Raw genomic sequence first — 11,275 nt, forward strand, 5'->3', positions numbered from 1 at the left:
TGGTCCCCCATCAACTGAGTTTGACACTGCAACATTAAAAGATCTTTGTTCAGTGACGTATGTAAATTTTGGCAGTTACACTGAAGTACTCAGTGAATCAGTTTTGAATCACAAAAGTCACTAATTGATATATTTATTTTATTTCTTTAGAGACTTATAAGAACCAGAAAGAGCACCTATAATCTCATACTCTAGAAACCGCCAACACTACTAAAAAATAAAGATAGTGTGACAGATTTATGTTACCAATCTTCCCGGGGCTTCAGGTGATCAGAGTGAGGCCGCAGGATCTTTCGGGGAGGAGATGGAGGAGCACACCAACTGACTAAATTTTAAAGTTTTATTAATAAAATAATAAAATAACAGCGGCGAGCGCTCGGAATGCTCCCACGTCACTCAGAGGAAGAAAGAAAGTGTTAGTGCCCCAGCCCTAACTCACTTTCACACTCACATATGCATGATATGAGGCTGGCCAACCCTGGGTGTAACATAAGAAGAAGAGGGGGACTGGTGGACGGGAGTTCTTGTCCCGTGAATGGGTCGACCAGGGTCCGCTGTGATCTCTGACTTGCTTTGGCTCTTGGGAGGGTTTTTAAGTCCTGGGTTCTTTTCGGGGTGTTTTCGTTCAGGGCCCTCTGTTCCTGGTACTCTTTGTACCAGTCCAAAACAGCTCGCTGTGGCCTCCTTGGCTTTACCAAAACACACCGGCTTCAGAGACTTTGTTTTCCCCCATATTTGTTTTCCCCTCACTTCCTCTGAGTGAGTGTTTCCCCCCACATTGGTCTTTGCCATCTCATTCGCTCTCACTGTTCTCACTGCAATCTCTGCTGCAGCCCTGCTCAGCTTAGTTCTCCTCTTCTCATGGCTGGGCAGCTGCATATTTCTCATCGAGCCCATGACCTTGGACCAGGGCCAGCGTCTCATCTTCAGACGGAGCTAGCTGAAGTGTCGAGTTGGTCCGTTCTCTGCTCTCTTCCTCCCTCCCCCTTTTGGCCTCTCGCAACCTGCAAAGGAATCTTTCACTCCACACTCACACCTTTGACTCTTCCCAAAATGCCTTGTGATGCTTGCAGCAGCGTTAGCAACATACAATGCTGATCTTCCTCCACAGGGGACCCCATGAGGGAAGGGGCCATTGGGTTGTGACATTCCCCCCATTGACCTGGAATCAACATTTTGTTGTGAGGGGTCACCACTTAGGTTTCCATCCTCCCTCTGACATGGTGGCTAGGGTGACTGTTGGTCTCCTACATAAATAGCAATATAGCCCAAACAAAATTGTTATGGCAGCATCAATTACATATACTAGCCAGAAGTGGCTCCTGGCTTTATTAGTAACATAGCATAACACATCCCCCTGTTGGCATAGATGCCCCATCTAGATGGCTGTGGCAAAGGCAGCTTTCTTCAGATTAAACGTGTGCTGTAACACTGTAAAGGAGGAGGCATCTGTATTGTTTCACCCTGACGAATTTTGCAGGCTTGAAGCAGCAAGAGCAGTCCCACCACTCCTGTGTCCCTGGGCTCTCACTATTACTGCCTATCCTGTTAACAAAGCAAAAGGGAAAGAAAGAGAATAACATGAATGCACCTATTGGGGAAACTGAGGCACAGACCAAAAACTCCCTACATTATTTGTTGTCTCATTACAGCCCTTCCTGGCTTCCATCATGGATGTCATTTGCCAGGAGGTCACAACAATGATATTGCATCCAGGGATCAATAATTGCCATTGCATGCCAAAGGGCCTTCCATTCCGCTCCAGGCCATCACATGAGGAACAGGGTCTGCCCCTCGGGGGACCATGGGAAGTACGGGGCCATCCGCCAGGTATTTTGCTCTGGCCCTACTGTGTCTTTCTGGACTATGCATTGCATCCACGGCTCCTCCCCTCCAGCCTTACGTCACATTGTGGTTTGGGCCCCTTCCGCAGTTCGAACCAGGGAAAGCCTTTGGAGGTATTTTCCCTCCTCATAATTATAATTATCCAATTCATCCCACATACAGGATCCTAGTAAAGCATTTTTACTACAGGGCTTTGGAGCAACAGGCAAGGACAAGCACACCCACTTTTGAGGAGTCCACTCGGTATAACCTCTGGTGTCCAATAGCTCCCCTCCCTCCCCAGCCCACTGGCTTGAGGTCTGGTTTAGCCAGAAGGATTCCATGTGCCATATGAGGAGTGGGCTAACTTTCCATATCTTTGCTTCAAAACCAGTTCCTCCTAATATGGTGTCTACTACCTGAGGATGTTTCCCTGCAGTATTTTATTTTAATTCACAACAGTGCTAGCAACAAGACAAACAATACAACAGCGGTCCCCAACCTTTTTGGCACCAGGGACCGGTTTCGTCGAAAAAAAAATTTCCGCGGACCTGCCCCCTATCTGACCCCCACCCACTTCCTGCCCCCGCGACTGCCCGCCTCCTTCAGAATCCCCGACCCATCCTGCTCCTTGTCCCCTCACCATCCCCCAGAGACCCCCCACCACCCTGGGACCCCACCCCTGCTCCCTGTCCCCTGACTGCCCCAACCCCTATCTCCCCCCCCCCACTGAGTCCTGACAGATCCCCCTGGAACACCCACAATCCAACCCCCCCCATTCCCTGCCCTCTGACCGCTCCCCCAACCTCCGCCCCATCTCTGTGCCCTGACTGTCCCCAGGACTCCCTGCCCCTTAGCCAACCCCCCCGCCCCAGCCTCTTACCCCCGGCTCCCTCCTCACCCGGAGCCTCAGCGCCTCGCCCGACAGCTGCAGCATGCCTCCGGCGGGGCCTGAGCTCCGTCCCGCTCAGAGCCGCGTGGGGAGGGGGCGGGGCTGGGAGCTCACGCCGAGCAGAGGCAGCTGAGCTCAGCCCGGAGCTCGCAGCCCCGCCCCCCCACCACGCAGCTCTGAGGGGGCGGGGCTCAGGGGCCCCGCTGGAGACACGCCGCTTGATGTCACGCCGGAGACACGCCGCTGCTAGGGGTCGGTTCGCGGCCCGGTTCCTAACAGGCCGCGGACCGGTACCGGTCCGCGGCCCGGGGGTTGGGGACCCCTGCAATACAAGACAAAATATAGAACACAAAACACAATTTCTATTGTGACAGTAGATTCATAGTATTTTGTCTGGGTTGCTCTTCAGCTGGTATCAGCTTTTCCTGGTTTTCTGAGAGACAAAAATAATATGTTTCTACCCCTTTGGGGTGGCAGATTATTGCTTAAAATATTCCTTTCTTTTACAAATACCCTTGCTGATTGCAGGCAAAACAGAGGAATTACCCCCATATTTTCCTTTGTTTGTTCTATAGGCAGGTCAGGTTTCAATGGCTTCTACCTTTATCAGTTAGGTAATTTGCATTAACACAGACGTTTTCTTGCTTGCTTTTGGATCCAAAGCTATCAGCAACTCAGAAACTGTCTTAAAAGGGACACAATCAACTTTCACCAGAGTTCTGATTACTTTTAACTTTTAACTCCTGCTTCCAAAACATACACAGTGATTTGAAAAGAAAAACACAACCTATTGTGGCTCCCTTTTGAGTCCTCAGAGGATTTTAATTAAGTAGCATGGTAGGTTTGAATTTCTTTTACCCCTTCTACAATATACACTGCATATGTCCTGGGGAAAATGCACATTCCTGCTACACTGCTCTGTTTTTACATAGCTGTATATGGATTACATTTCTTTTATACATTTGGGGCAATTAAGTTCCAATAGAACCCCCTTGTGTTCTTTTAGCAAATTTGTCTACTAAATTATCCCTAGTCAAATGATTTCAGTTAGATAGTCTCCTTGCCTAGATTATTTTAGACATTCCTTTGAAAAGGGCCCATTTTTCCTTCAGAATGGGTGCAAAGAAACCAAGAATTCTTTTCTCTGTAACATTTTCACACCCTTCAACTGCTCAGTTTCCTCCCGCATCTACAGAGTTAACTTCTCACTCTTTCCTTAAAAAGAACAGAAGTACTTGTGGCACCTTAGAGACTAACAAATTTATTTGAGCATAAGCTTTCGTGGGCTACAGCCCACTTCATCGGATGCATAGAATGGAACATATAGTGAGGAGATATATATACATACAGAGAACATGAAAAAGTGAGAGTTGCCCAACCAACTCTAAGAGGCTCTTTCTTTAAATCACTTGCTTATCTCCCAAAATGACACCCTCATCAACTCAGATTTCACCATTTCAAGTATAGTTCCAGGAATCTAAAATCTCCATGTCAGTACTTACCGCTTCCTTAGTCCTGCCACTATGCCCTCAGGGCTTCCAAACTGTTTTCCAATTTCTTTATCTGTTGCCTGCCTGCTTGTCGGGGCCCGATCCTGTTTTTCTTGTTGAACTGTCCATTTCCATGGGCACAGGCTTTGTTCCACTACCAATTTAGCAAGTAGGGTGGACTCCTCAAATAGCCCCCACCCCTCCTGGTCCTTTTCCTCTTTCTTATCACCCCATAGGGTGCTCTTCTTCATATCTGGGGGTGCCGTACATACGACCTTCTCCCCCTTCACCCGCCGTAATGGCTGCCACCTGGACAGAATGCACAGCCAACTGGCGTTTCAACTATTCAATTTCCTTTTTGTGGCGAGCACACTGCCGCTGCAGCGTATGCTGGGCACAAATGGTCAAATCTTTGACAAGTCCCTGAAGGACCAGTATTTGCTTAGTCAGTGCTTCCAGGTGGGTGCGTTCCACCTTTTCTGCCTGGAAGTCCTGTCTCAGGGCTTGCAATTTGTCCTGAGCATAGGCTTGGATTGCTGCCTGGTTAGTGAAATGCCCTTTCAGTTGCTCAGTTTCCTAAAGCTGTCGGGTACACACCTCTTCCCTTCTCCCCAACTCCTCTTTCTGTCCCGACAACATTTGATACCACATGGCTGCTGCAGTCCAAATTCATAGCTGCCCCTAGGTTTTTACCCTTCAGCTTTTCATACTCAACATACAGGTCTAACAAATCCTGCCAAATCTGCACTCTTTTCTGAAGCTCCTTTACGGAACCCCAGGGATTGTATCCCACTCTGGTGAGAGCCCTCTCCAACCAGGAGAGGTCCTCACCCCCCATTTGAAAGAGGAAACAGGATCCTCTCCCTCTCTGTCACCCCTTCCATGGCTTGGGCATCAGGTCCACCTGCCTCCCATGATGCCAGCTGACCGGGCAGCTGGACTGCCATGTCCGCACTCCCTAATGCCCATACGTCTGGCCTTGAACCCATCGTTGATGCCATCGCCCATGACTGCGGAACTCCCAAGTCCGAAGCTGTACCCTTTTGTTTCCTCAACATGTTGTTACAATTTGTTAGTACAGCTCTTAAGGTCTTTAATCACTTGAGATTTCACGTTGCCCATGCCAGCACCGGGGCTTACAATGTCCCCCAGGCCAAAGGGAGAGATGCTAAGCCTTCCTCCATGTTACTTGGTCTAATTGCCGGCAAGTTAAAGAAGTATGGGCTGGATGAATGGACTATAAGTTGGATAGAAAGCTGGCTAGATGGTCGGGCTCAATGGGTAGTGATCAACAGCTCCATGTCTAGTTGGCAGCTGGTTTCAAGCGGAGTGCTCCAAGGGTCGGTCCTGGGGCTGGTTTTGTTCAATATCTTCATTAATGATTTGGAGGATGGCGTGGACTGCACTCTCAGCAAGTTTGCAGATGACACTAAACTTGGAGGAGTGGTAGATATGCTGGAGGGTAGGGATAGGATACAGAGGGACCTAGACAAATTAGAGGACTGGGCCAAAAGAAACCTGATGAGGTTCAACAAGGACAAGTGCAGTGTCCTGCACTTAGGACGGAAGAATCCCATTCACTGTTACAGACTAGGGACCGAGTGGCTAGGAAGCAGTTCTGCAGAAAAGGACCTAGGGGTTACAGTGGACGAGAAACTGCATATGAGTCAACAGTGTGCCCTTGTTGCCAAGAAGGCTAATGGCATTTTGGGCTGTATAAGTAGGGGCATTGCCAGCAGATCGAGGGACGTGATCATTCCCCTCTATTTGACATTGGTGAGGCCTCATCTGGAGTACTGTGTCCAGTTTTGGGCCCCACACTACAAGAAGGATGTGGAAAAATTGGAAAGAGTCCAGCGGAGGGCAACAAAAATGATTAGGGGGCTGGAGCACATAACTTATGAGGAGAGGCTGAGGGAACTGGGATTGTTTAGTCTGCAGAAGAGAAGAATGAGGGGGGATTTGATAGCTGCTTTTCAACTACCTGAAAGGGGGTTCCAAAGAAGATGGATCTAGACTGTTCTCAGTGGTAGAAGATGACAGAACAAGGAGTAATGGTCTCAAGTTGCAGAGGGGGAGGTTTAGGTTGGATATTAGGAAAAACTTTTTCACTCAGAGAGTAGTGAAGCACTGGAATGGGTTACCTAGGGAGGTGGTGGAATCTCTTTCCTTAGAGGTTTTTAAGGTCAGGCTTGACAAAGCCCTGGCTGGGATGATTTAGTTGGGAATTGGTCCTGCTTTGAGCAGGAGGTTGGACTAGATGACCTCCTGAGGTCCCTTCCAGCCCTGATATTCTATGATTCTATGATTCTATGAATACCACTGAGGATCCATACACCAAAACCCTTCCCGGGCAGAGCGAGACACCCTAAGTTGGCCTCTTCAACTCAGGCCTGCTATGACTGAGGGTGTATGCACCGAGGATTGTGTGCTTGGAGCAAGAACCTCTAAGTCCTCCTCCTATTACCCTGGACTTCTACAACCGGGAGTGTACCCACCTGCACCCTTCCCCTGCCCACTGGGGTGGAGAGAGGAATGCTAAACCTGTCTCCGGTTCTCAGGCATACTACAGCTGAGGGTGGGCACCACCTTTATCATAAAATCCTCAACAAGAAATACTAACAGTGCCAAACAGAGCAAACATGAAATACCAAAGGCAGAACAGTTGGTGCGCTCTGCAGGGCTCCCCGCCTCCGCAATTCTCAACCAAAACTGTGACAGATTTATATTACCAATCTGCCCAGGGCATCAGGTGATCAGGGGAAGAAAGAAAGTGTTACACACACGCATCAGGGATCAAGCCAGATGGCCAGAGCGTGCAGAGCCTCCGTCCCTGCTGGGCTGGGCACTCCGCTTACTGAGCTGGGCTCTGCAGAGTCCAATGGCCCCTAGTGGCAACCAGCAGTTCTGCAGCCCCAATTCTGGGGGGGAAACATGGAATTCTGCACAAATTCTGCATTGTGCAGTGGTGCAGAATTCCCCTAGGAGTAAAAGTTATAAACAGCTAAAAATAATAGTTTAGAATGAAAATGTTATTGTAGCCACCACTAGCACAACTACATAAAAATACCTAGGGTTATTCAGCATATCAGGTCATTCAATTACCTGAGCATTCCAATTACTCTTTTTAGGTCTGTACTTTAAGTGCACAATCTGTTGAAAGAGCAAGTAGTCTGATCTTCATATAACTAGTGTTCTTCTACTGCTAAACAAAGAGGGAAATAATGTTTCTATGAGTGCACTATTTCTCTAAGAAACATTGGTATCTTTGCTATGGTTCAGTAAAGCCCATTAGTAAAGGGAGTTACACAATAGCAATTCAGCAGAGCATACAGTGGTACTTATATAAGTTATCATCAAACAAAATATTATTTTTAGTTTAATGAGAGCATTAAATGTGGCTTCAGTTTAGAAAGGTCAAAACAAAGAAAAACACTAAAATTGTATTTCCATTCATCTAATAAAATGAAGAATAGAAAATAAACAGGTTTTAACCTTCTACCATTTCAGAATAGAAAAATAATACAGTAATATGAAATTCTAGATGTAAAGGAATTTTTTCCTGTCAGTGAGCAGACAGTTGAAGTCACAACCTTTCTGTCTGAATGCAAACACCAAACTCTTTTATTACCCATCAAAACTCCACCATCTGCAGTAGAGATGCTGACCTCTTTCAAACATCTTCCCCCAGAGGGAACTGTTCAATCTTCCACTCTCTAACTGTACCATTACAACAAGCACCTTTCTGAGTGATCTCTACTCTTTTTCCTAGTATCTTTACTTGGTAAGATACAGAGAGATAAAGATTAAATCAGATGTCTTTGCTGTTTACAATTACAAAGAGCTGGGCATCTAGTACCAATGGTCCCTAACAATAGTAATCTGAAATAAAGTGAAGACTGCTACAAAGTCTAGTGCAGTACAGTGTTGATGTGGATGTTCCCATCATAAATTCAGACAATTCCTGTTCTCGCTGGTAATGTGTGACCTGTTCTAAATGACAGATTATTAACCGTTGCTTGATTATGTGGCAAATATACTTTAAAAGAGTCCTGAAATCATTTTAAAAAAACTAACTGAATATGTAACTTTTAGAAAAGCTACATTAACATAATGTTATTAAGGTTGCAAAGCCAAACATTCAACAATTAAGAAAAGCCAGAATAAAGGTTGCCAATGCAAACTTAACTTAACTTTAATGTACTTACCTGTAAATACGTGAGTAGTCCCATTGCCTTAAGTAAAGTACACGTGTTTTCAGGATCAGGACTTAATTCCGTCTCATGTTCAGATTCATTATAATACAAGCTCCTTAAAGATGCAGAAAAATGTCCCAGGTTGCCGTAACAATCAAACACACCAAGATCAAAGTTAGGTACAATCCTTCCTCTCACTCCCTGATGTGGGCAGCAGGTCTCGTGACAAGGGACATGACATTCTGCCTCTTCCCATTTCAGGCAGCAAGCTGCAACTATTCATTCTTTCACTCCCTAATGAAAGGGTCTCCCAGTCCCTGACAATCTTCCCTTCTCTAACAAAATAGCTGGGGATGGTAGCCAAGTCATACACAAATGACACCATAAAACTGCCTCAATTGTTCCTTTCACTTATAATACTTTATGATGAGACTTCACAGGTTGAGGAGCCACTAACTCAGGATCATAGTCTCCTCTCTGGGTCCTGTCCCAACAGCAGGTGTCTACCTGGTAGCAATTAGCTGTAAGCTGTATCACTTGCTGGCCATTTAGTCACTGCATCAGGGCCTCCTCTCACTGTAAAACCACACCCCAGGGATCCTACTTTAATCCTCCCCTGAGAACAGCTGGGGGAAAGAAATGAAGCTGGTTAATCATGAGGTCTGAAGTCTCTAGCTTCCCTTCGTAATAATTATATCTCTAAAAAAATTGTAAACCGTCAAAGCAAATGTATTACCTTCCCTTACCTGCAAAGGTTCAGGATTCTTTGTTTCCCATGGTAGTTAATGACATCACACAATTCTGTAAGTGAATAGGATACATGCTGAGTTTGTCTTCCAGTCAGGTCCTACTTCAGGCATAGGATGCAATCATACCCCAATTCATCTGGTTGTCGCCCTTTTGCTCCCAGTCTCTGTAATAATTTGTTCACATGTAATGTTTTAATTTAAGTCACAATCCCACAGCCCTTTACTCACACAGATAGTCTAAACTGAGTAAGTCTTATTAACAAAAGCAATAGCCATCATCATCAGGGCCCTTAGATTGTAAATTCATCAGGTCAGGCAGGTTCTCTTTGTTGGTAAAGCACATCTGCCTCGGCATACTGTATAAACAAATAAGAATAGTGAATAATAACAGTAAATGAATGATTAAAGAAAAGAGCTATCTGAGTACAAAAGCTCTTTACCTAAGAGCCAACTAGATATGGAAACTATGTACCCAATCCAAAAACTGTTACCGACTTCAGTTGGCTTTGGAACTTTATGGCCCTTTATGAAGTTATTTCTGAGTGGTATATATTTCTCAGTAAAACAGCAGACACAGTCCTTCGTTCAACAAATTATTCAGATGGATTTTTTGTTGTTGTTCTGAAGAAATCTGGGATGTAAAGAACATCTGCTGCAACAAATATAAAAAGCATAGACCTGCTGCTGCTAATGGAAAATAGTCTAAGCACTTGCATATTTTTTTCCAAGTTAATTAATTAGACAAGAATAATTACTTGAATGCCAGTGTCAATGACCCTTCTCACATAAAGCTTTTCCCACAGAATCCTGCTGATGTGGCCAGAACAGAGGAAAATATAGCCCTCAGCTACAAAGAATGAAATCTTTGTGAATCTGCTTTTAAAATAAAATGTATAACAGTGGATTTTCTTTCTCCTTTTTAAAAAAAATTTATCTAGTTATGTGATTGTGTACAAAAGAAATTGAACTGATTTGGATTTTATGAGACTCAATTAATTAAAAATCTTCAGTTAAAAAGTAATAAAATAAATGTTAAAATGCATTCCTTACATTTTAAATATTCCCTATCTTATTAAACAAAATAGTGACATTCAGTACACCATTTGTTTTCCTTTCTGATATTCATTATCTCACTAGTCAGCTCAATGGGCAGCAAGAGCAGTACAAAAGATTTCTTCAGTGTCCTTGCTGATTTCATAGAAACTAATCTAATTTTTTAAAGTTGTTTTTGCCAAAATATCCAGCTTTTTGTTGAAATATTTTCATTAAGAACTTTGAGCTATAAGATCCTGATTATCACCAGAATCCAGACAGTCCTAATCAGGGAACGGTTTTCATTTCATCAAGATACTTGTATAATTTTTCTTATTTTTGTTCTTAAGAAGGAAAAGAGACATTAAGATATGTATCTTGGTCCAAGTGTACCACTATCAGCTTCTGCATCTGCATATGACAGACACACTGGCAAGTTGCCCAGAAAGAGCAGCAACAGGGAGTAGAGCTGAGTGCATTCTATGGCTAATGTGGAAACTGACTACAATAAAGCCTCAGCATATACCCTTGCTTATGTCATCAGCAATTGCAAGGAAAACAGAGTTCTGAAAACAGGATTGAAACTGAGTTTCAATTATTGTGTTTGTAAAATAGAAATGTTGTTTGGGGCAGAGGTTGTGTCTTCATCTGTGGTAACAGCCCCTAGGATCGCATAGCCTCATGAGACTGTGGGGGCTCTGTGTGCTATTGTAATTATAATAATTTCTTATTTTAAGGTTCAGATTCTCAGCCTTGCTCCAGCTGCTTTGCACCATTCTGGTAGCATAGCTTTTCTTGAAACCTGTGTTGTGTAGCAGTGGCTGCCAAACTTCCAAAAGAGAAAGACGACTTTTCTATACTGCCGTACCATTAGAAAAAGAATTCCACTTGATGTGGGAAAGAGAATGGCAACTGATTGTAGAAGCTCACTATTCTGCATTGTTACTGGCAGTTGGGTACCAGCTTGGGGCTGAGAAGTCCACAATGGGTGTTGGAGGTTTGCCTGGCAATGCATTGAGTGATGTAGAAGTGTATGATCAAGGTGACCAGTATGCCAGAGATCCTTGAGGGATTTGAACAATTGGAGTTCTT

The 11,275-nt window shown here is 44.7% G+C and overlaps 1 long non-coding RNA gene across 1 annotated transcript; it reads right to left on the reverse strand.

Moving 5' to 3' along the window:
* Positions 1–474: 474 nt before the first annotated feature.
* Positions 475–8,904, reverse strand: LOC123365108. Its single transcript, XR_006577433.1, has 3 exons — positions 8,415–8,904; positions 7,312–7,411; positions 475–1,545 (listed from the first exon to the last, which is right to left on the reverse strand). It is a non-coding gene; the product is annotated as an uncharacterized LOC123365108 (long non-coding RNA).
* Between the last annotated feature and the right edge of the window lie 2,371 nt (positions 8,905–11,275).

The sequence above is a fragment of the Mauremys mutica genome, chromosome 2, assembly GCF_020497125.1.
Source record: "Mauremys mutica isolate MM-2020 ecotype Southern chromosome 2, ASM2049712v1, whole genome shotgun sequence".
In the NCBI taxonomy this organism is placed as follows: Eukaryota; Metazoa; Chordata; order Testudines; family Geoemydidae; genus Mauremys; species Mauremys mutica.